General features: G+C 38.3%; 1 protein-coding gene across 10 annotated transcripts in view; it reads left to right on the top strand.

Annotated features, from left to right (window-relative positions):
* Window positions 1-21,468, top strand: part of ZFAND4 (zinc finger AN1-type containing 4) — a 96,723-nt gene that overhangs the window by 26,232 nt on the left and 49,023 nt on the right. For 3 of the 10 annotated variants that reach the window (XM_053582402.1, XM_053582406.1, XM_053582401.1), the window contains exon 2: window positions 8,101-8,221. The exons of the other annotated variants lie outside the window; for them this stretch is intronic. The gene's annotated coding sequence lies outside the window, so the exon portion shown is untranslated. The remainder of the gene's footprint in view (window positions 1-8,100; window positions 8,222-21,468) is intronic. 10 annotated transcript variants of the gene reach the window in all.

Genomic DNA, 21,468 nt, shown 5'->3' with positions numbered 1-21,468 from the left:
TAAATAAATTTGTTTTCTTAGTTTTATTTTCATATTGTTTATTATTAGAGTATAGAAATACAATTAATTTTTATATTGATATTGTATCCTGCAACCTTTCTCAACTCCAAGCGATTTTTCTGTGTGTGTGTATTCTTTAGTTTTCCATGTAACTCAGATCATGTCGTCTGTGACATCCAACCTTACCTGTTTCTTTCGAGACTTGATGTTTTTTGTTTCTGTTTTATGCCTAATTATCCTGATTAGAACCTTCAGTAACTGTTAAATAGAAGTGGTGAAAGTGTGTATCTTTGTCTTGTGCCTGATCTTAGGAGGAAAGCTTTCAGTCTTTTACTGCTAAATATTGTATTACTTACTAGTTTTTTGTTTTGTTTTTTAAGACAGAGTCTCAAGCTGTTGTCCTAGGTAGAGTGCTATGGAGTCACAGCTCACAGCAACCTCAAACTCTTGGACTTAAGTGATTCTCTTGCCTCAGCCTCCCAAGTAGCTGGGACTACAGGTTCCTGCCACAACACCTGAATATTTTTGTTGTTGTTGCTGTTGTCGTGTTGTAGCTGGCCAGGCTAGGCTCTGTGTATGTGGTCTGCACCCTACCCACTGAGCTACGGGGCACCATCGTACTTACTAGTTTTTTTAAAAAATTCCCTTTATTTAGGTTGAGGAAAATTCCCTTCTATTCATTGCATTGGAGTTTATCAGGTGCTATTTCTTCATCTACTGAGATTATCATGTAGATTTTGTCCCCTCTTGTATTAATAGGATATATTACGTTGACTTCTGTATGTTGAGCCAATCTTGCATTCCTGGAATAATTCCTGCTGGGTCATAGTGTAAAATCCTATCAATATGCTGTTTTATTCTGTTTCCTTGTATTTTTATTGAGACTATTCACCTCGGTATTCATAAGAAATTTTGGTGTACTGGGAGGCTGAGGCAAGAGAATCGCTTGAGCCCAAGAGTTTGAGGTTGCTGTGAGTTGTGACCCCATGGCACTCTACCAAGGGTGACCTAGTGAGACTGTCTCAAAAGAAAAAAGAAAAGAAATATTGGTCTGTTGCTTTCTTTTCCTGTAATATCTTTCTTTCTTTCATATCCCAGGAATATCAGGCTTGATTAGAATGATTTGGGAAGTGTTCCATCCTCTTTTATTTTTTTAGAAGAAATTTTGAAGGATGATATTAATTCTTAAAACATTTAGTAGAATTTAGCAGTGAAGTAATCTGGTCCTAAGCTTTCTTTTTCAGATATTTTTTGATTACTGACTCAATCTCTTTACTTTTTATATGTTTATTCAGATATTCTGTTTCTTCTTGTGTCAATTTTAATAGTTTATGTGTTTCTAGGCATTTGTCCATTTTAACTAGGTTATTTAATTTCCTAGTGTACAATTGTTCATATTCCTTCATTTTTTTTTTTTTTTTTTTTTTGGTTTTTGGCCACGGCTGGATTTGAACCCACTAACTCCGGCATATGGGACTGGCGCCCTACTCCTTGAGCCACAGGCGCCGCCCGTTCATATTCCTTTATAATCCGTTTCATTTCTGTAAGATCAAGAGTAATATTTCTACTTTCTTTCTTGGTTTTAATAATTTGAGTCTTTCTTTTTGTTGGTTAGTCAGCTAAATTTTGTTGATTTTGTCACTTTTTTGAAAGAGCCAACTTTTTATTCCATTAGTTTTCGGTGTTGTTTTTCTGTTCTCTATATTATTTATTCTTAACTTTGTTATCATCATTATTATTTTTAGACAGTCTTACTCTGTTGCCCTGTGTAGCTTGCTCTAGTATAGCTCACAGCAACCTTAAACTCTTGAGTTTAGGAGGTCCTCTTGCCTCAGCCTCCCATGTAGCTGAGACTATAGGCACCCACCACCACACCTGGTTAGTTTTTTCTATTTTTAGTAGAGACAGGGTCTCACTCTTGCTCATGCTGGTCTTGAACTTCTGAGGTCAAGCAATCCATGCGCTGGGATTATAGGTATGGGCTATCACATCTGGTACAACTTTATTATTTCTTTCCTTCTTACTTTGAGTTTAGTTTGGTTTTCTTTTAAATTTCATAAGATGGAAGATAAATTATCAATTTGAAATAATTTCATTCTTTTTTAATGTAGACATTTACATATAAATGTCCTTCTAATCACTGCCTTAGCACTCTTCCATAGTTTTGGTATGTTGTGTTTCTTATTAAATCATCCTTAAATATTTTCTAATTTTTCTTGTGATTTCTTCATTGACCCATTAGATTTTTAATTTTAAATCTATTTTATTTAATATTCACATTTGTGAATTTTCTATATTTTTTATTACTGATTTTCAGTTTTATTCCATTGTGGTTGAAGGACATACTTAGTATTATTTCAGGTATCTTAAATTTAATGATACTTACTTTGTAGCTAATACCTGGTTTAGCTACAGAATGAAGAATGGTCCTGTACTTGAGAAGCATGTTTTTATTCTGTTTTGGTTGGTTGAAAGTCTCTATAGATGTTAGATGTTTATTAGATGTAGTTGGTTTATAATGATGTTCAAGTCTTCTGTTTTCCTGATGTTTCATCTAGTTCTGTTCATTATTAAAAGTGAGATACTAGAATCTTAACTGTACTTGTTGAAATAGTTCTTCCTTCAAATCTATCTCTTTTATTAATTTTTGGGTTTTATTAGGTGTATTTGTGCTTATAATTGTTAGATCTCATTGATAAATCAACACTTTTATCATTATATAATGTCCTTTGTCTTTTATAACATTTTGTCCTAAAGTATATTTTTCTGATATTAGTATAGCCAGCCACTCTAGCTCTCTTTTGGTTACTGTTTACATAGCTTATTTATTTGGTCCTTTAGTTTCATCTTGATTTTTTTTTGTCTGTGCTGGTAATCTGTGAATTTAAATTAGTGCACTTAGATTTAACATAATGATTGGTAGACTGGTAGGAAGGATTTCTGTCATTTTGTTATTTGTTATCTATATATGGATTTTTTTTTTTTTTTGAGAGGAGGTCTTCTTCTGTCACCCAAGCTGGAGTGCAGTGGCCCGATCATACTTCACTGCAACTCCTGGGCCCCTGTAATCTTTCCATCATAACCTCCCTCATAGCTGGGGCTACAATCATGTGCTTCCGCACTCAACTAATTAAAAAAAAATTTTTTTTTTTTTTTTTTTTTAGAGGTAGCATCTTGACGTGTGGCCCAGGCTGGTCTTAAACTCCTTGACTCAAGTAATCATCCTGTCTTGGGCATCCGTGATGAGCCATCTTGCCAAATCTTATACATGTTTTTTCTCCCTCTGTTTCTCCATTTTTTTTTATGATAATAGGATATTTTCTAGTTTATCATTTTAATTTTCTCTATCTATATATATGCGTATACACATATGATATTTCTTTTTTAATTGTTTTCTTTTTAATTTTGCTTTCGTTTTCAACTGGCTTTCACTCATCTTAGTTTGAAGTTTTTTTTTTTTTCTTTTCTTTCTTTAGCGATTCTCTTGCCCTTTGCCTCTCGAGTAGCTGGGATTACAGGCACCCGCCACAACACCCAGCTTTTTTTTTTTTTTTTGGTAGAGACAAGGTCTCACTCTGGCTCACTCTGGCTCATGCTGGTCTCGAACCTCTGAGCTCAGGCAATCCACCCACCTCGGCCTACCACAACTCTAGGATTATAGGCATGAGTCACCATGCCCGGCCGATATTTCTTTTTTAAAAGTTGTTTTCTTAATGTTTGCCCAGGAGTTACAATTAATATCTTAATTTATAACCGTCTAATTCAGATTACTACTAACTTAACTTTAATAGAATAAAAAACTTTGCTGCTAAATAGCTCAATCTGCCCCTTTTGCTGTTATTGTCATGAATTAAAGTTATGTGTTACATAATGACATTTCCGTCAGTGATAGACCACATATAAAATGGTAGTCCATAAGATTATAATGGACTTGAGGGAGGGGAGTGGGGCCTTGGTGTGTGTCACACTTTATGGGGGCAAGACATGATTGCAAGAGGGACTTTACCTAACAATTGCAATCAGTGTAACCTGGCTTATTGTACCCTCAATGAATCCCCAACAATAAAAAAAAAAAAAAAAAAAAAGATTATAATGGACTTGTGCCTGTATTCCTAGTACTCAAGGAGGCCAAGGCAGGAGGATTGCTTGAGGTCAGGAGTTCCAGACCAGCCTGAATAAGAGAAAGACCCATCTCTACCAAAAATAGAGAAAATTAGCTGAGTGTGGTGGCATGTCCTTATAGTCCCAGCTACTAGGGAGGCTGAGGCAAGAGTATCACTTGAGCCTAGGAATTTGAGATTTTAATGAGCTGTTATAATGCCACTATTCTCTTTACCAAGGCAACAGAGTAAGACTCTGTCAAAAAAAAAAAAAAGATTATAATGGAGTTGAAAATTCCTTTTATCTAGTAATGTCATAGCTGTCATAATGTGGTAGCACTATTACTTTATTTTATTTATTTTGTTGAGACAAAGTCCCACCCTGTGCCCTGAGCAGAGTGCCCAATAAGCCCAGCTTATTTGTGCATGAGATATTCTACCCCTCGCTTTATTATTGTATGTAATAAGAGCTCACTGCAACTCAGACTCGGGCTGTGGGCATCCTACTGCCTCAGCCTCCAGAAGCCACTGGGATTACAGGCACTCGCTCTGGCGCCCGGCTGGGTTTTTCTATTTTTTTGGGAGTCAGGGTCTCACTCTTGCTCAGGCAAGTCTCAGACTCCGGAGCTCAAGCCATTCTCCCTCCTCAGTCTCCCTCAGTGCTGGGATTACAGGCGTGAGCCACTGCGCCCAGCGCACTATTACTTTATTATGTTATTAATTTAGTGTAGCCTAAGTATATGGTGTTTATAAAGTCTATGGTAGTGTACAGTAATGTCCTAACTAAGCCTTCGCAAGTACTACTCATTACTCACTCACTGACTTACTCAGAGCAACTTCCAGTCCCGTGTTTCACATGTGCCCAATAAGCCCAGCTTGTTTGTCCATGAGATATCCTACCCCTCGCTTTGTTATTGTATGTAATTTCATGAAGCCTTCCTTGACCACTCTTACCTAAAATACATTACTCACCCCCACCTGTGCTAATCACTGTTGATCATTACAATGATTAACCTGGCTTTATAATATAGATAAGTATGTAGATGAGGGGGGTCATTATTATCAGCGTTATTTTTATCTATGTTAAGTAACATCTAAGCTTCATTAGGGTCTCTATTCTTCTCTCCTGCTTTATTGAGATATGATTGACAAAAATTGTATATATTTAAAGTAAACAATGTGATGATTGGCATATGTATACATTGTGAAATGATTACCATAATCAAGCTGATTAACATACTCATCTCACATAGTTAACCTATTGTATTTATATCTGTGGTGAGAACACTTAATACCTACTTTTTAAATCACATTTCAGGTATACCGTATAGTATTAACTATAGTCATCATATTTTACATCAGATCTCCAGAACTTATTCATCTTATAATTGATGGTTTGTTGTCTTTGACCAATATTTCCTCATTTCACCCATCAGCCAGCTCCCGGTAACTACCATTCTACTTTGTATTACTATGAGTTTGTCTTTATTTATTTATATTTTTAGAGACAGAGTCTCATTCTGTCACCCTCGGTAGAGTGCCAGTGTGTCACAGCTTGCATCAACCTCCAGCTCTTGGGTTAGGAGATTCTCTTGCCTCAGGCTCCCGAGTAGCTGGTACTACACGTCCCCACCATAAAGCCCAGCTATTTCTTTTGTTGTTGCAGTTTGGCTGGGGCTGGGTTCTAACCCACCACCCTTGGTATGTGGGGCTGGCACCCTACTCACTGAGCCACAGGTGCCACCCATGGTTTGTCTTTAAAAAAAAACCTAAGATTCCAGATATAAGTGATAGCAGATAGCATTTTCTGTGTCTGGCTTGTTTCACTTACTATAATGTTTCACTTACTATAATGTCCTCTAAGATCATCCATATTTTCACAAATGGCAGGATTTTTCTTCTTTTTTAAGGTTCAATTAATATTCTTTGGAGAGTGAATGTGTGTGTGTTTGATGTTTTCTTTATCCATTCATCTGTCAGTGGGCACTTAGGTTGTTTGCATTGAATAGGGTTTTTTTTTTCTTATTTACCAATAATGTATTTCTAGCTTGGATAATAATGCTTTACACAGAGTAGGCTTTCAAATATTTGATCTGATGGTGTCACTGGTAAATCCTATCAAACATTTAAAGAATTAAAACCAATCCTTTGCAAACATTTCTAAGAAATTGAAGAGAATTCATTCTGTGAAGCTACCTTTAGCCAAAGCCAAAGACACTAAACCTGCAATATTCTTTACACATGTGATGCAAAAAAATCTCAATAAAATGCTAGTAAATCAAATTCGCAGCATTTTAAAAGGATTATACATCATGACCAAATGGCATTTACTCCTGAAATGTAAGGATGGTTCAAGACATGAAAATCTATCAGTATAATACAACACATTCACATAATGAAGGAAAAACCCCACATAATCATCTCAGTTGATGCAGAAAGCACATTTGGCAAAATTCAACACTGTGATAAAAACACTCAGCAAATAAGGAATAGAAGGAAACCTCAACATGATAAAAGCCACATATGAAAGCTCTCCAGCAAACATCACATGCAATGGTGAATGACTGAGAACTTTTCCTGCAAGGTGAGGAACAAGACAAGGATACATGTTTCACCACTGTAAAGGAAGGTCTACTCAAAGCACCTAGGCAAGATTAAAAGAAGTAAAAGGCATCCAAATTGGAAAAAGCGAGAAATAAAATACTCTTTCTTCACAGATATGAGTTCATACGTAAAAAATTCTAAAGGGTCCACAAGAAAACTGTTAGAACTAATGAAGGAATTGAGCAAAGTAGCAGGATACAAAGTCAACACACAAAAATCAGTTGCATTTTGAGGAATTTGAAAAGGGTATGTTGAAAAGAATTTCATTCACAATAGCACTAAAAAGAATAAAATATTTAGTAATTAACCAAGAAGGTGGAAAAGTTGGACAATGAAAATTTAAAGTATTGCTGAAAGAAACTAAAGAAGACATTAAATAAATGAAAACATACCTCATGTGCATGGATTGGAAGACTTAATAGTAAGATGTCAATATCATTGAAAGCAATCTGTACTGAAAGGATTCAGTACAATTCCCATTCAAAATCTCAACAACATTTTTTGTAGAAAAAAAGAACCCATCCCAAAACTCATGTGAAATCTCAGGGCATCCTGAATAGCAAAATGTCGAAAAAGAACAAAGTAATAGCACTCAAATTTCCTGATTTCAAAACTTACCACAAAATTCCACTAATTAAAACAGTGCAGTACTTACTGGCATAAAGACAGATAAACAAGGTGGCCATAAAGTTATTTTAAATAAGATATTTAAACTTGCACGTGAACTTTATGGCCACTCTGTATATGTGCCAATGAAGTAGAATAGAAAGCCCAGAAATGAACCTACAGCTATGTGGCCAAGTGATCTTTGATAAGAGTACTGAGGCCATTTCATGGTGAAAGGATAGTCTTCAACAAATGATGCTGGTAAAACTGGATATCCACATGCAAAAAACGAAATTGGACACTTACACAACACCATATATAAAAATTAACTCAAAATGGATCAACAACCTAAATGTAAGGCCTAAAATTATTAAGCTCTTAAAATAAAACATATTGGAAGTGCTTCATGACACTGGATTTGACAAAGTTGTTCAGTTGTGTAAGAAACTATCTTCCAAAGTGGTTGTATCATTTTATATCCACACTGGTAGTAAATGAGAGTTCCTATTGTTCTGTATCCTTGTCAGCATTTGGTGTTGTCAGTGTTCTGGATTTTAGCCATTCTAGTAGGCACATACTAGTATGTCACTGGGGATTTTTTTTTTTTTTTTGGTTTGTTTTTAGAGAGAGGGTTTCACTCTTTTGCCCAGGCTGGAGTGCAGTAGCCTAATAATAGCTCACTGTAACCTCAAATTCCTGGGCGTAAGTGATTCTCTTGGTTCAGCCTCCTGGGTAGCTAGAACTACAGGCACATGCCACCATACCTGGCTAATTTTTTTGTTTTTTGTAGAGACGGGGTCTTGGTATGTGGCCCAGGCTGGTCTGCAACTCCTGGCCTCAAGCGATCCTCCTGCCTCAGCTTCCCAAAGTGCTGGGATTATAGGCATGAGCTACCGTGCCCAGCCAACATGGTATGTCATTGTTTTAATTTGCAATTCTCTAATGACATATGATGAGCATCTATTTATATGCTTATTTGCCATTGTCTTTTATTTGGTGAGGTGTCTTTTTAGGTATTTTTTCTAGTTTTTAATCAGGTGGTTTGTTTTCTTATGGTTGAGTTTTAAGAGTTTTTCGTGTATTTTGGACAATAATTCTATTTTAGATATATGTTTTACAAATGTTTTCTCCCAGTTTGTGGTTTGTGTGCACATTCTCTTGACAGTGTCTTAAGTAGAGCACAGATTTTTCATTTCAATCAAGTCAAGCTTATCAATTTTTGTTTCATGGGTTGCTCCTTAAAAGGTCATTGCTGGACCCAATGTTATCTTGGTTTACTGCTATACTATCTAGGAATTTTATAGTTTCTGCAATACTACTAAGAATTTTATAGTTTTGGATTTTACATTTAGGTCTATTATTCATTTTGAGTTATTTTTTGTGAAAGGGCATAAGGTTTTAGTCTAGGTTCATTCTTTTGCACGTGGATATCCAGGTACAGCACCATTTGTTAAAAAGACTTATCTTTGCTTCACTGTGTTACCTTTGCTTCTTTGTCAAAGATTAGTTGACTATTGACTGACTACACAGATCTCTTGCTGGGTTCTATTCTGTTTCCTTGGTCTGTTTGAAGATGGAATATCACTTTGCTTATTTAGTTCTTTGATAACTCTTGTAGAGTTTTATAGTTTTCCTCATATAGCTCTTGCACATAGTGTGTTAGATTTATACCTACTTGTTTCATTTTTTGCGGGGGGTACCATTGTGGATGGCATTGTGTTTTTCATTTTAAATTCTATGTGTTCATTACTGATTATATAAGAAAGCAGTTGCCGCCGGGCGCCGTGTCTAATGCCTGTAATCCCAGCACTGTGGGAGGCTGAGGCGGGAGGATTGCTTGAACTCACGAGTTCCAGGCTTGACTGAGTGAGAGTGAGACCCTGACTCATGAAAAAAATTGAAAAACTCAGCTGGTTCCTTGGGGAGCGCCTGTAATACCAGTGACTTTGGAGGCTGAGGCAGCAGGATGCCCACAGCCTGAGTCTGAGGTTGCAGTGAGCTACAATGCCACTGTATGTACTCTGCTCAGGGCTAGGGGAGAACTCTGTCTTGACAAAAAAAAAAAAAAAAGAAAGAAAGCAGTTGCCTTTTGTACATTAACCTTATTTCCTTGACCCTTACCATAATTACTCATAATTACTTAGTTTCAGGAATTTTCTTATCTATTTTTTCTTTTTCTACATAGAAAATCACATCATCTGCTAACAAAAAGTTTGATTTCTTCCCAATCATTATACTTTATATTTCTTATTGCATTAGCTAGTACTTCAAGGACAGTGTTCAAAAGGAGTTGTGAGAGGAGAAATCCTTGCTGCTTCAGCCATCTCATCTTCCTGGGAAGTTTTCTAGTTTCTCACTATTAAGTATGACTTCTCTTGTTGTTGTTGAGACAAAGTCTCACTCTGTTGCCCTGGATAATAGAGTGCCGTGGCATCATAGCTTACTGCAACCTCAAACTCTTTGGCTTAAGAGATCCCCCTCTCTCAGCCTCCCAACTAGCTGGAACTATAGGCCCGCCATGATGCTCGGCTAGTTTTACTTTTACTTGAGAAGGGGTCTCACTCTTATACAGGCTGGTCTCAAATTCGTGAGCTCAAATTGCTCCTACCTCTACCTCTCAGAGTGCTAGGATTATAGGTGGGAGCCACCACACTTGGCTTCTAAGTGTAATTGTTAACTGTAGGTTTTTAGTAGATGTTCTTTATCAAGTTGAGGGACTTCTTTGTTTCTAGTCTGCTAAGTTTCTGTCATGAATGGGTATTGGATTTTGTTAAATGCTTTTCCTGTATTTATTGATATGATTATATGATTTTTCTTCTTCAGCCTGTTAATGTGATGAATTCTGTTAACTGACTTTTGAATATTCAACCACCCTTGAGTACCTGGGATAATCCCAATTAGTAATGATGTATAAGTATTCTTACCCATTGTCAGATTTCATTTGCCAATCTTGTTGAAGATTTTTACATTTGTGCTCATGAGAGATATTGGTCTGTAGTCTTCTTTCCTTGTAATATCTTTGTTATTACAAGGAAATGGTCATAGGGTAATGCTGGCCTCATAGAATGAATTAATAGTATTTCCTCTGGTTCTATCTTCAAAAAGAGTGTAGACAAGTGGTATAATTTTTTCTTAAATGTTTAGTAAAATTCACCAGTGAACCTGTCTGGGCCTAGTGTTTTCTATTTGAGAGACAGTTACTGATTCATTTTTTAAAACAGATATAGATGTATTCTAATGATACATAAGTTCTTGTGTAAGTTTTGGCATATTGTATCTTTCAGGGAGTTGGTCCATTTCGTCAAGCTTGTCAGTTTGTGGGCATAGAGTTTTATTCATAATATCCCTTTACTATCCTTATCCCTGGGGTCTTTAGTGATACCCCATCTTCTATTTCTGATATTAATAATTTGTGTCTTCTTTTTTTCTTATCCTGGATAAGAGGCTTATTGATTTTTTTTTTTTTTTGAGACAGAGTCTCACTATGTTGCCTTTGATAGAGTGCTGTCGCATCACAGCTCACAGCAACCTCCAACTCTTGGGCTTAAGCGATTCTCTTATCTCAGACTTCCAAGTAGCTGGGACTACAGGCGCCTGCCACAACGCCTGGCTATTTTTTTTTTTCAGTTGTCATTGTTGTTTAGCTGGCCTGGGGCTGGATTTGAACCTGTCAGCCTCCGTGTATGTGGCTGGTGCTGTAACCACTGTGCTATGGGCGCCGAGCCAAGGCGTATTGATTTTATTGATCTTTTCAAAAAACCAGGTTTAGGTTTTGTTGATTTTCTCTAAGTGACTTTCTGTTTTCAATTTCCTTAATTTCTGCTCTAATTTGTATTTCTTTTCTTTTGCTTATGAGACTTAGATTACTGATTTTAACTAATTCCTCTTATCTAATACATGTATTGGGTGCTCTAAGATTCCCTGATAATACTGCATTTGCTAAAGCCCCCAAAGTTTGATGTTGTACAGTCATATTCAGCATTCCAACATTTTGGTTAACAATGGACAGCATTACAGTGGTGGTCTCATAAGAATATAATGGAGCTGAAAAATTCCTATCATCTAGTGACACCATAGCCATTGTAACATCATAGTGCAACGCATTATGTGTTTGTTGGTGTAATGTTTTGTCTTGTTGAACCTGAAGCTGAAATTGCCCCCAAAGCTGTGCCCCAGGAGTTCCAACAAGGGGATGCCCCAAACCTTTCTGAGATGGATCTGCTTGGGATTCCAAAGAACTAAATGCCAGGGTGATGAGTACGAAAGCATGTATTATAGGAACTTACTCACAGAAGGCCACAGCAATCCTCAGGACAGAGAGAAAAGGGGTGTTCTGGGCAGCGCCTGTGGCTCAGTGAGTAGGGCGCTGGTCCCGTATACCGAGGGTGGCAGGTTCAAACCCAGCCCCGGCTGAACCGCAACCAAAAAATAGCCGGGCGTTGTGGTGGGCGCCTGTAGTCCCAGCTACATGGGAGGCTGAGGCAACAGAATCGCCTAAGGCCAAGAGCTGGAGGTTGCTGTGAGCTGTGATGCCACGGCACTCTACCAAGGGTGACAAAGTGAGACTCTGTCTCTAAAAAAAAGAAACAGAAAAGATGTGTTCTACCTAGGTGTGTTCATGGTGAAGGGGTCAGAATTTTTATAAGGGTTTAGAGAATTTGGCTCAGAGCTGGAGCTAGTATTTTTTCAGTGTTTTTGAGCAACAACTTAGATACTTTTATCAGTGCCTGAGAATGTTTAAGGCCTCAGTTTGGGTTCGAGCCTGCTAGGAAAAACCTGTCGTGCTAGGTTGCAGAGTGGTCAAGGCACTCTGTGATTTTTGATGAGAACAGAGACTGAAAGTCAGGAACTGGGAGATCCTACATGTAAACAAAGTTAATATAATACTTGATAATAAATGACCATGCTCCTGGCTCATGTATTTACTATACTATACTTTTTATTGTTATTTTAGAGTGTACTCCTACTTATAAAAAAATGTTAACTGTAAAATAAAGCTTTGGTGCATCCTTTAGGAGGTATCGCAGAAGAAGGCATTATTATCATTGGAGATGACAGCTTCACACATGCGAGTGCCCCGAAGACCTTTCAGTGGGGCACGATATGGAGATGGAAGACACCGATTCTTTTTTCAGTTTTTTTATTGCTACCTAATAATTATACATATTTATGGGGTACATGTGATATTTTGATAATGCATACAATGTGTAATGATCAAATAAGGGTAATTAGGATAGCCGTGACCTCAAACAGTTACTTCTTTGTGTTGGGAGGATTCTAAGTCTTCTCTTCTAGCTATTTTGAAATCTGCAATAAATTACTGTCTACTATCGTTACTACTACCTGTGCTATTGAACTTTTTCCTTTTCTCAAATTGTATTTTTTTTTAGAGACAGAGTCTCACTTTATGGCCCTTGGTAGAGTGCCGTGGCATCACACAGCTCACAGCAACCTCCAGCTCCTGGGCTTAAGCGATTCTCTTGCCTCAGCCTCCCGAGTAGCTGGGACTACAGGTGCCCACCATAGCACCTGGCTATTTTTTTGTTGCAGTTTGGCCTGGGCTGGGTTTGAACCCGCCACCCTCGGCATATGGGGCTGGCGCCCTACTCACTGAGCCACAGGCGCCGCCCTCACATTGTATTTTTATGCCCATTAACCAACCTGTCTTCATGCTCCCACATCCTTCCCAGCTTCTGGCAACCATCATTATACTTTCTACCTCCATGAGATCTGCTTGTTCAGCTCCCACATATGAGTGAGAACATGTGATATTTGTCTGTCTTCACCTGGCTTATTTCACTCAACATAATGACTTCCAGTTACATCTATGTGGCTGCAAATCACAGGATTTTTTCTTTCTTTTTTTTTGTTGCCCTTAGTAGAGTGCCATGGTGTCATAGCTCACAACAACCTCAAACTCCTAGGCTCAAGCAGCCCTCTTGCTTCAGCCTCCTGAGTAGCTGGGACTACAGGTGCCTGCCACAGCACCTAGCCGTATTTAGAGACAGAGTTTCACTCTTGTTCAGGCTGGTCTTGAACTCCTGAGCTCAGGCAATCCACCTGCCTCAGCCTCCCAGAGTGCTAGGATTACAGGCATGAGCCACCACATCCCGCAGGATTTTTTCTTTGTATTTATCCATTCATCCATTGATATACATTTAACTTGATTCCATATTTTGGCTATTGTGAATAGTACTTCAATTAATGTAAACATGGAAGTATAGGTACCACTTCGATATACTGATTGCCTTTCTTTAAACACGTACCCAGCAGTGGGATTGCTGGATCACATGGTAGTTCTATTTTTAGTTTTTTGAGGAACCATCATACTATTTTCTATAATGGGTATACTAATTTACTTTTTCAGCATACTACTGTCTTTGCCAATGTCTTTTTTTTGTCTTTTTAATAATAGCTATTTTAACTGGGGTGAGATTATATTTCATTGTGGTTTTGATTTGAATTTCCCTTATGATTAGTGATTTTTTCATATACTTCTCGGCTATTTGCATGTCTTCTTTTGAGAAATGTCTGTTCAGATCATTTGCCCATTTTTAAATCAGATTATTTTGGTTTTTGTTGTTTGAGTTCTTTTGACTTGATGTAATTCCATTTGACTATATTTGTCTTTGTTGCCGTGCTTTTGTGGTATTATGTAAAAAATCTTTGCCCAGACCATGGTCATGAAGCATTTCTCCAATTTGTATTCTAGTAGTTTCACTTATATTTAAGTCTTTAATCCAGGTTTATTTGACTTCTGCATATGGTGAAAGATAGGGGATAAATTTCTTTCTTCTGCTTATGGCTACCTGGTTTTCTCAGTATCATTTATTTAATGGAGTGTCTTTCCCAGATGTATGTTCTTTTTTTTTTTTATTAGATAATAGCTGTGTACATTAATAAAATCATGGGGTACAATGTGCTGGTTTTATATACAATTTGAAATGTTTTCATCAAACTGGTTAACATAGCCTTCATGGCATTTTCCTAGTTATTGTATTAAGACATTTATATTCTACACCTAGTAAATTTCACATGTACCCTTGTAAGATGCACCATAAGTGTGGTTCCACCTATTACTCACCCTCCACCCATCCTCCCCCTTCCCCTCCCCTCCCTCTCCCCTTTCCCCTTCTTCTTGGGCTATAATTGGGTTATAGCTTTCACAAGAAAGCTTTTCACATTTTCTTCTATTCTTGAGATGCTTTGCTAAGAAGAATATGTTCCAGCTCCATCCATGTAAACATGAAAAAGGTAAAGTCTCCATCTTTCTTTAAGGCTGCATAATATTCCATGGTGTACATACACCACAATTCATTGATAATTCATAGGTCGATGGGTACTTGGGCTTATTCCATGACTTAGCAATTATGAATTGGACTGCAATAAACATTCTGGTACATATATCTTTGTTATAATGTGATTTTTGGTCTTCTGGATATCTACCTAGTAGAGGAATTGTAGGATCCAATGGCGGGTCTATTTTTAGAACTCTTAAGTGTTCTCCAAACATCTTTCCAAAAGTAACATATTACTTTGCATTCCCACCAGGAGTGTAGAAGTGTTAAGTGTTCCCTTTTCTCCATATCCACGCCAACATCTCTGGTTTTGGGATTTTGTGATGTGGGCTAATCTTACTGGAGTTAGATGATATCTCAAAGTAGTTTTAATTTGCATTTCTCTGATTTTAAGGATGATGAACATTTTTTTTCATGTGTATGTAGGCCATGCACCTGTCTTCTTCAGAGAAGTTTCTCTTCAAGTCCCTTGCCCTACCTAAGAAGGGATCACTTGTTCTTTTCTTGCTAATACATTTAAGTTCTCTGTTGATTCTGGTTATTAAATCTTTATTGGTGACATAACCTGCAAATATCTTCTCCCATTCTGAGGGCTGTCTGCTTGCTTTACTTACTGTGTTCTTGGCTGTGGAGAAGCTTTTTAGTTTGATCAGGTCCCAGTAGTCTATTTTTGATGCTGCTTTTGATTGTCCAGGGGGGTCTTCCTCATAAAATATTCGCCCAGGCAGATTTTTTCAAGAGTTTTCCCTGCACTTTCTTCTAGTATTTTCATGTCTTAAGTTTAAATCTTTAGCCAGTGAGAGTCTATCTTAGTTAATGGTGAAATGTGTGGGTCCAGTTTCAGTCTTCTACAGGTCGCCAGCCAGTTCACCCAGCACCATTTGTTAAATCGGGAATCTTTTCCCCACTGAATGTTTTTAATTGGCTTGTCAAAGATCAAATAATGATAAATAGCTGGGTTCATCTCTTGGTTCTCTATTCTGTTCCAGACATCTACTTCTGTTTTTGTGCCAGTACCATGCTGTTTTGATCATTATCGATTTATACTATAGTCTGAGGTCTGAGAGTGTAATTCCTCCTACTTTGTTTTTATTTTTGAGTAATGTCTTGGCTGTTCGAGGTTTTTTCTGATGCCATATAAAACGAAGTTTTATTTTTTTGAGATCTTTAAAGTATGACAGTGGAGCTTTAATAGGGATTGCATTAAAATGGTATATTGCTTTGGGTAGTATGGACATTTTAACAATGTTGATTCTTCCCAGCCATGAGCATGGTATGTTTTTCCATTTGTTAACATCTTCACCTATTTCTTTTCTTAGAGTTTCATAGTTGTCTTTATAAAGATCTTTCACGTCTTTTGTTAGGTAAACTCCCAGTATTTCATCTTCTTTGGCACTACTGTGAATGGAATAGAGCCCTTGACTGTTTTTTCAGCTTGACCATTGTTAGTATATATAAAGGCTACCAATTCGTGAGTGTTGTTTTTGTAACCTGAGACACTGCTGTATTCCTTGATCACTTCCAAGAGTTTTGTACCAGAATCCCTGGGGTTTTCCAGATATACAGTCATATCATCTAGGAAGAGTGAAAGTTTGATCTCTTCTGACTCTATATGGATACCTTTGATCGCCTTTTCTTGCCTAATTGTGATGGCTAAGACTTCCATTACAATGTTAAAGAGCAGTGGAGACAATGGGCAACCTTGCCTGGTTCCTAATCCGAGTGGAAATGATTTCAATTTAACTCCATTCAATACGATGTTGGCTATGGGTTTGCTGTAGATGGCCTCTATCAGTTTAAGAAATGTCCCTTCTATACCAATTTTCTTAAGTGTTCTGATCATGAAAGGATGCTGGATATTATCAAAAGCTTTTTCTGCATCAATTGAGAGAATCATATGGTCTTTGTTTTTTAATTTGTTTATGTGCTGAATTATATTTATAGATTTACGTATATTGAAGCAGCCTTGAGATCCTGGGATAAAACCCACTTGGTCATGGCGTATAATTTGATGTGTTGCTGGATTCTGTTAGGATCTTGTTGAATATTTTCACATCAATGTTCATTAGTGATATTGGTCTATAATTTTATTTTTTTTGTTGGGTCTTTACCTGGTTTGGGGATGAAGGTGATGTTTGCTTCATAGAATGTGTTGGGTAGTATTCCTTCTTTTTCTATATTTTGGAAAAGGTTGAGTAATATGGGTACTAATTCCTCTTTAAAGGTTTGCTAGAATTCTGACGTGAAGCCATCTGGTCTTGGGGTCTTCTTTTTAGGGAGATTTTATATGGTTGAGGCTATTTCAGAACTTGATATGGGCCTGTTCAACATTTCCACTTGATTCTGGCTAAGTCTTGGAAGGTGACGTTCTTACAAGTATTGGTCTATTTCCTTCAGATTTTCATATTTCTGAGAATATAGTTTTCTTGTAATATTCATTAAGGATTTTTGAATTTCTGAGGAGTCTGTTGTTAGTTCATCTTTGCTATTTCTGATTGATAAATTTATAGAGATTTTACTCTTTTTTCCTGGTTAGATTAGCCAAAGGTTTATCTATTTTATTAACTTTTTCAAAAAACCAACTGTTTGATTTATTGATCTGTTGTGTAATCCTTTTGTTTTCAATTTCATTTAATTCTGCTCTCGTTTTGGTTATTTATTTTCTTCTGCTGGGTTTGGGTTTGGAATGTTCTTCCTTTTGCAATTGCTTGAGATGTCCCATTAAGTTGTTAACTTCCTCTCTTTCCGTTCTCTTGAGGAAGGCTTGCAGTGCTATAAATTTCCCTCTTAGAACTGCCTTTGTGGTATCCCAGAGGTTCTGATAATTTGTGTCTTCATTATGGTTTTGTTCCAAAAATTGGTAATTTCCTTCTTAATCTTGTGTATGACCCAGCTATGATTCAGCATAAGGTTATTTAGCTTTCAAGTTTTTGAATGAGAATGCAGATTTCTGTTGTTACTTTTATTCAACTTTTATTCTATGATGGTCCGGGAAGATGCAAGGAATAATTTCTATTCTTTTAAAATTGCTGAGGTCAGACTTGTGACCTAAGATGTGATCGATTTTGGAGTATGTTCCGTGGGCTGATGAGAAGAATGTGTATTCAGTTTTGTTAGGATGAAATAAATATTCTGTAGATGTCTGTTAAATCCAAATGTTGAATGGTTAAGTTTAAATCTAAAATTTCTTTGCCTAGCTTCTTATTGGAGGATCTATCCAACACTGCCAAAGGAGTGTTAAAATCTCTGACTATTATGGAGCTGGAAGAAATCAAATTGTTCATGCCTGTTAGATTCTCTCTTATAAATTGAGGCACATTCTGGTTGGGTGCATAAATAATAATAATTGAAATCTCATTGAGTATTACCCTTAACAAATATGAAGTGATCATCCTTATCCTTCCTTACTTTTCTTGGTTTAGAACAACAAAAAATTGTATCTGCGAATAAAATTGCAACACCTGTTTTTTTCTGCTTTCCGTTTGCCTGGAATATAGATGACCATGCCTTCACCCTGAGTCTATATTTCTTTTAAGATAAGATGAGATTCTTGTTGCAGCAGATATCTGGCCTGAGTTTCTGTATCCAGTCAGCCAACCTGTGCCACTTTAGAGTACAATTTAAGCCATTCACATTAATTGAGAATATTGATAAGCCTGGTAGAATTTTGGGTATCAAGGTTTTCGAAAGTCCAGTGGACATGTTTAATCCTTTCGCCAATGTGGAAGTTGGAATTTGATCAAAAGTTTCAGAGTGAGTTTACTTTTGTGGTGAAGGATTGCTCTGGTCATTATGGAGGAAAGGTCTGAGAATATCCTGGAGAACTGGTTTAGTTATGGCAAATTTCTTCAACATGTAAATGTCATTAAAGTATTTAATTTCTCCATCATAAATGAAACTCAGTTTAGCTGGATACAGGATCTGGGGTTGAAAGTTACTTTGTTTTAGGAGATTAAAAGTTGATGACCACCCTAAGCTTCAGCAGAGAGATCTGTAGTCATTCTAATATTCTTCCCTTTGTAGAAAGTTAGGGTTTTCTTATGTCTGGCTGCTTTCAGAATTTTCTCCTTCACATTAACTTTAGTTATGATGTGTCTGGGGGTTGCCTTATTCAGGTTGAGTTGTGCTGGGGTTCTGAAACTGTCTGCTATCTGAATTTCAGAATCTCTTGGCATGTCTGGAAAGTTCTCCTTCATAATCTCATGAAGAAGGGCCTCTGTGCTTTGTGAAGCAACTTCGTCGCCTTCAGGAATTCCTATAAGGCGAATATTAGTTTTCTTTGAATTATCCCAGAGCTCTCTGAGGGAATGATCCATTTTTGCTCTCCATTTCTTTTCCTCTTCGAGGCTTGGGAGCATTCAAAAGCTTTGTCCTCAATATCAGAAATCCTTTCTTTTGCTTGCTGCATTCTGTTACTGAGAGATTATACTGTATTTCTCAGATCTTTGAGGGCTGCAAATTCTTGTCTCAATGTGTCAAAATCTTTGGTGATTTTGTCTTTGAATTCATTGAATTCTTGGGACAACTTTTGAATTGCTCCTTGAATTTCTAATTCCAACTTTACCTCCATTCTGTTAATCTTTTTTGCAATCCAAACTCTGAATTCAATTTCTGACATCACAGCCATTTGTCTGTGAATGGGATCTTCAGTTGTGTACACCGTATCGTTCCTTGGGGGAGTTGATCTACTCTGGTTACTCATGTTACCGGAGTTTTTTCTCTGATTCTGCCCATGATTATTTTACACTGTTTGGCTAGATGAGAAGATAAGGTGAAGTTGGGTTGTGGGGCTCCTGGAGTAGTGATTAACCAGCCCTTTGCCCAAGAGCTTGTGAGTGGTGTCTGTACCTTTTCCCCTAGAGCTTTGCAAAGGACCTGTACTGTGCTACGGCCTGAGACACTGGGGACTTACTTGGTGTGGTGGGGCTAAGTGGCTCTGTCTTGTTTTAAGCTGGTCTCTGTCCTACCCTAGTGTATTAGTTACTCTGGGTTGAAATCTCATCTGTGGAGAAATACCAGCAATTAAGTCACCCCACCCCCCAACTCCCCCAGGGGCAAGAACTAGAAAAGGAAAATCAAACCTTCCCACAACCACATACCCAGGGTACCACTTTGGATAGTCTTCGGGTGATTGGTCCAGTTCGAGAGGTCCAAATCAATTGTCCCGGTCAGCACCTGGTCTCAAGTGAGGGCGTTCAAAAGGTCTCTGGCAACTAAATAATAGGGTCTGCTGGCAGCTCGAGTGTGACTCGTTCTGGTGCTCTGTGGAGTCAGAAGGACCCCCCAGCAAATGAATTAGTCTGGAAAGGTTGATGCCTTCTTCCCCACCTTGCACCTCTGTCACCCCCAGTCACTGGTAACCCTGCAGGGCTATGACCCAGTTCCCGCCAATGAGCAGATGCTCCAGGGTTTTGAGCCTGCCTGAGTCACAGAGAGATCTTATGTCTTCTCGCCCAGGCCTCCACACTTTGCCACCATCCAGCAGGGGAAGCTGAGGCCTGACAACCTTGGGTGGTTAATGGAAGGTGGTGTGGTTCACTCAGTTCCAGTCCTGCCCCTGATTGATGCTGGTGACACTTATATTTGTGCAGAATTTGTGATTCTGTCCTGGGTATATTCCCCTGTGGACCAGGTACTGTTTGAGTTCACAGAAACTGTGACTCAGCCCTGGTCTGTGCTGCTACTAGGAGCTGGTGTTTCTATCTCCCCTACAGTCTGTGTTGGGGTGGGTGGGGTTAGAACTCACACTCGGCTTGGAGTTCCAGCCTTGGTCTGCCTGCCTTTGTCTCAGCTATGATCCCCTGAGGGCCGGGTGTTTCTTAGGCTCACTAAAGCAGTCCTAGTGCAGCTCTGCCCTGGGAGTATGCTGTCTCTGCGCACATGTCTTCAATTCTCTGTTCTGTTGCACTGTGCCCAGGCTGATACTGCCTCATGCATACCCTTTGCTCACTATTCTGCCAGTGTCTGCCACTGGAGAAGATGCCCAGCTTCCTCTGTTTGCCCCGAGAGACCAGGAGTGTCCTTCCAAAATGTCCCCTGGGGTGTGAGCCCTGTTGTTCCTGTTGCTGCTCTGTGCTGGGGGCACCGCCTCTCCCCTTCTCATATGGTTCCTTCAGTCCACTGTTTTCTCCCTATCCCTGTGCCGTAGAATCAGCACAGACCTGCAATAGCCCATGCCCTGTCCAAAACCTCTTTGGAGAAAATGCCCAAGCATCTGCCTTCCACAGGGGACAGGCTTCAAGACCTTGGGGTGAGAGTGGAGGGGAGTGCTGGGAGTTCAGAATTGCAGGTACAGAATATATATAGTTTTATACAGTTTTATGCCTGGCAGGAGAGTGTCATGGTACCCTAGTAGGGAAAGGAGTTCCGGTTTTTAGAGGGTCTCTCCCATGGAATAAAATGGGAGGATGTTTGAACTCTGCTCGCTTGAAAGTATAGTTAGAAAGTATACTGCCAGCCGTTCTCATGGGGGAGGGGACTTCCGTCTGCTTGGCAATGGATTTTGTACCTATTGTTTGTATCCTGGGGGTTGCAGCTTGCCTCAGTGGGGTTGATGTGCATTCTTCAACCTTCTCTTTTGGCTCAGCTCCAAACCATCAGCTTACTTGCTAAACTTCTATTTTAAGTTTCTTTCTGGATGGGAACCTGTGTGGAAAGCTGGTTCTAGTTGGCCATCTTGCCTCTGCCCCACCATGTATGTTCTTGATGCATTTAGTAAGATGGTGACAGTAATGATTCTGGCCCCTGTAATAGGGCTAAACTAATATTTCTGTCTTAGTTTTTAACAAAAAAGTTTAGAAAGTAAAAAAATACAAACATTTAATAGAAAAAAGTTTATGCGGGATGTCCATGAATTTCCT

Source organism: Nycticebus coucang, chromosome 3, assembly GCF_027406575.1.
Source record: "Nycticebus coucang isolate mNycCou1 chromosome 3, mNycCou1.pri, whole genome shotgun sequence".
NCBI classification, from domain to species: domain Eukaryota; kingdom Metazoa; phylum Chordata; class Mammalia; order Primates; family Lorisidae; genus Nycticebus; species Nycticebus coucang.
The sequence above is the reverse complement of the archived record's forward strand: the minus strand, read 5'-3'. Positions and strand labels throughout refer to the sequence as shown.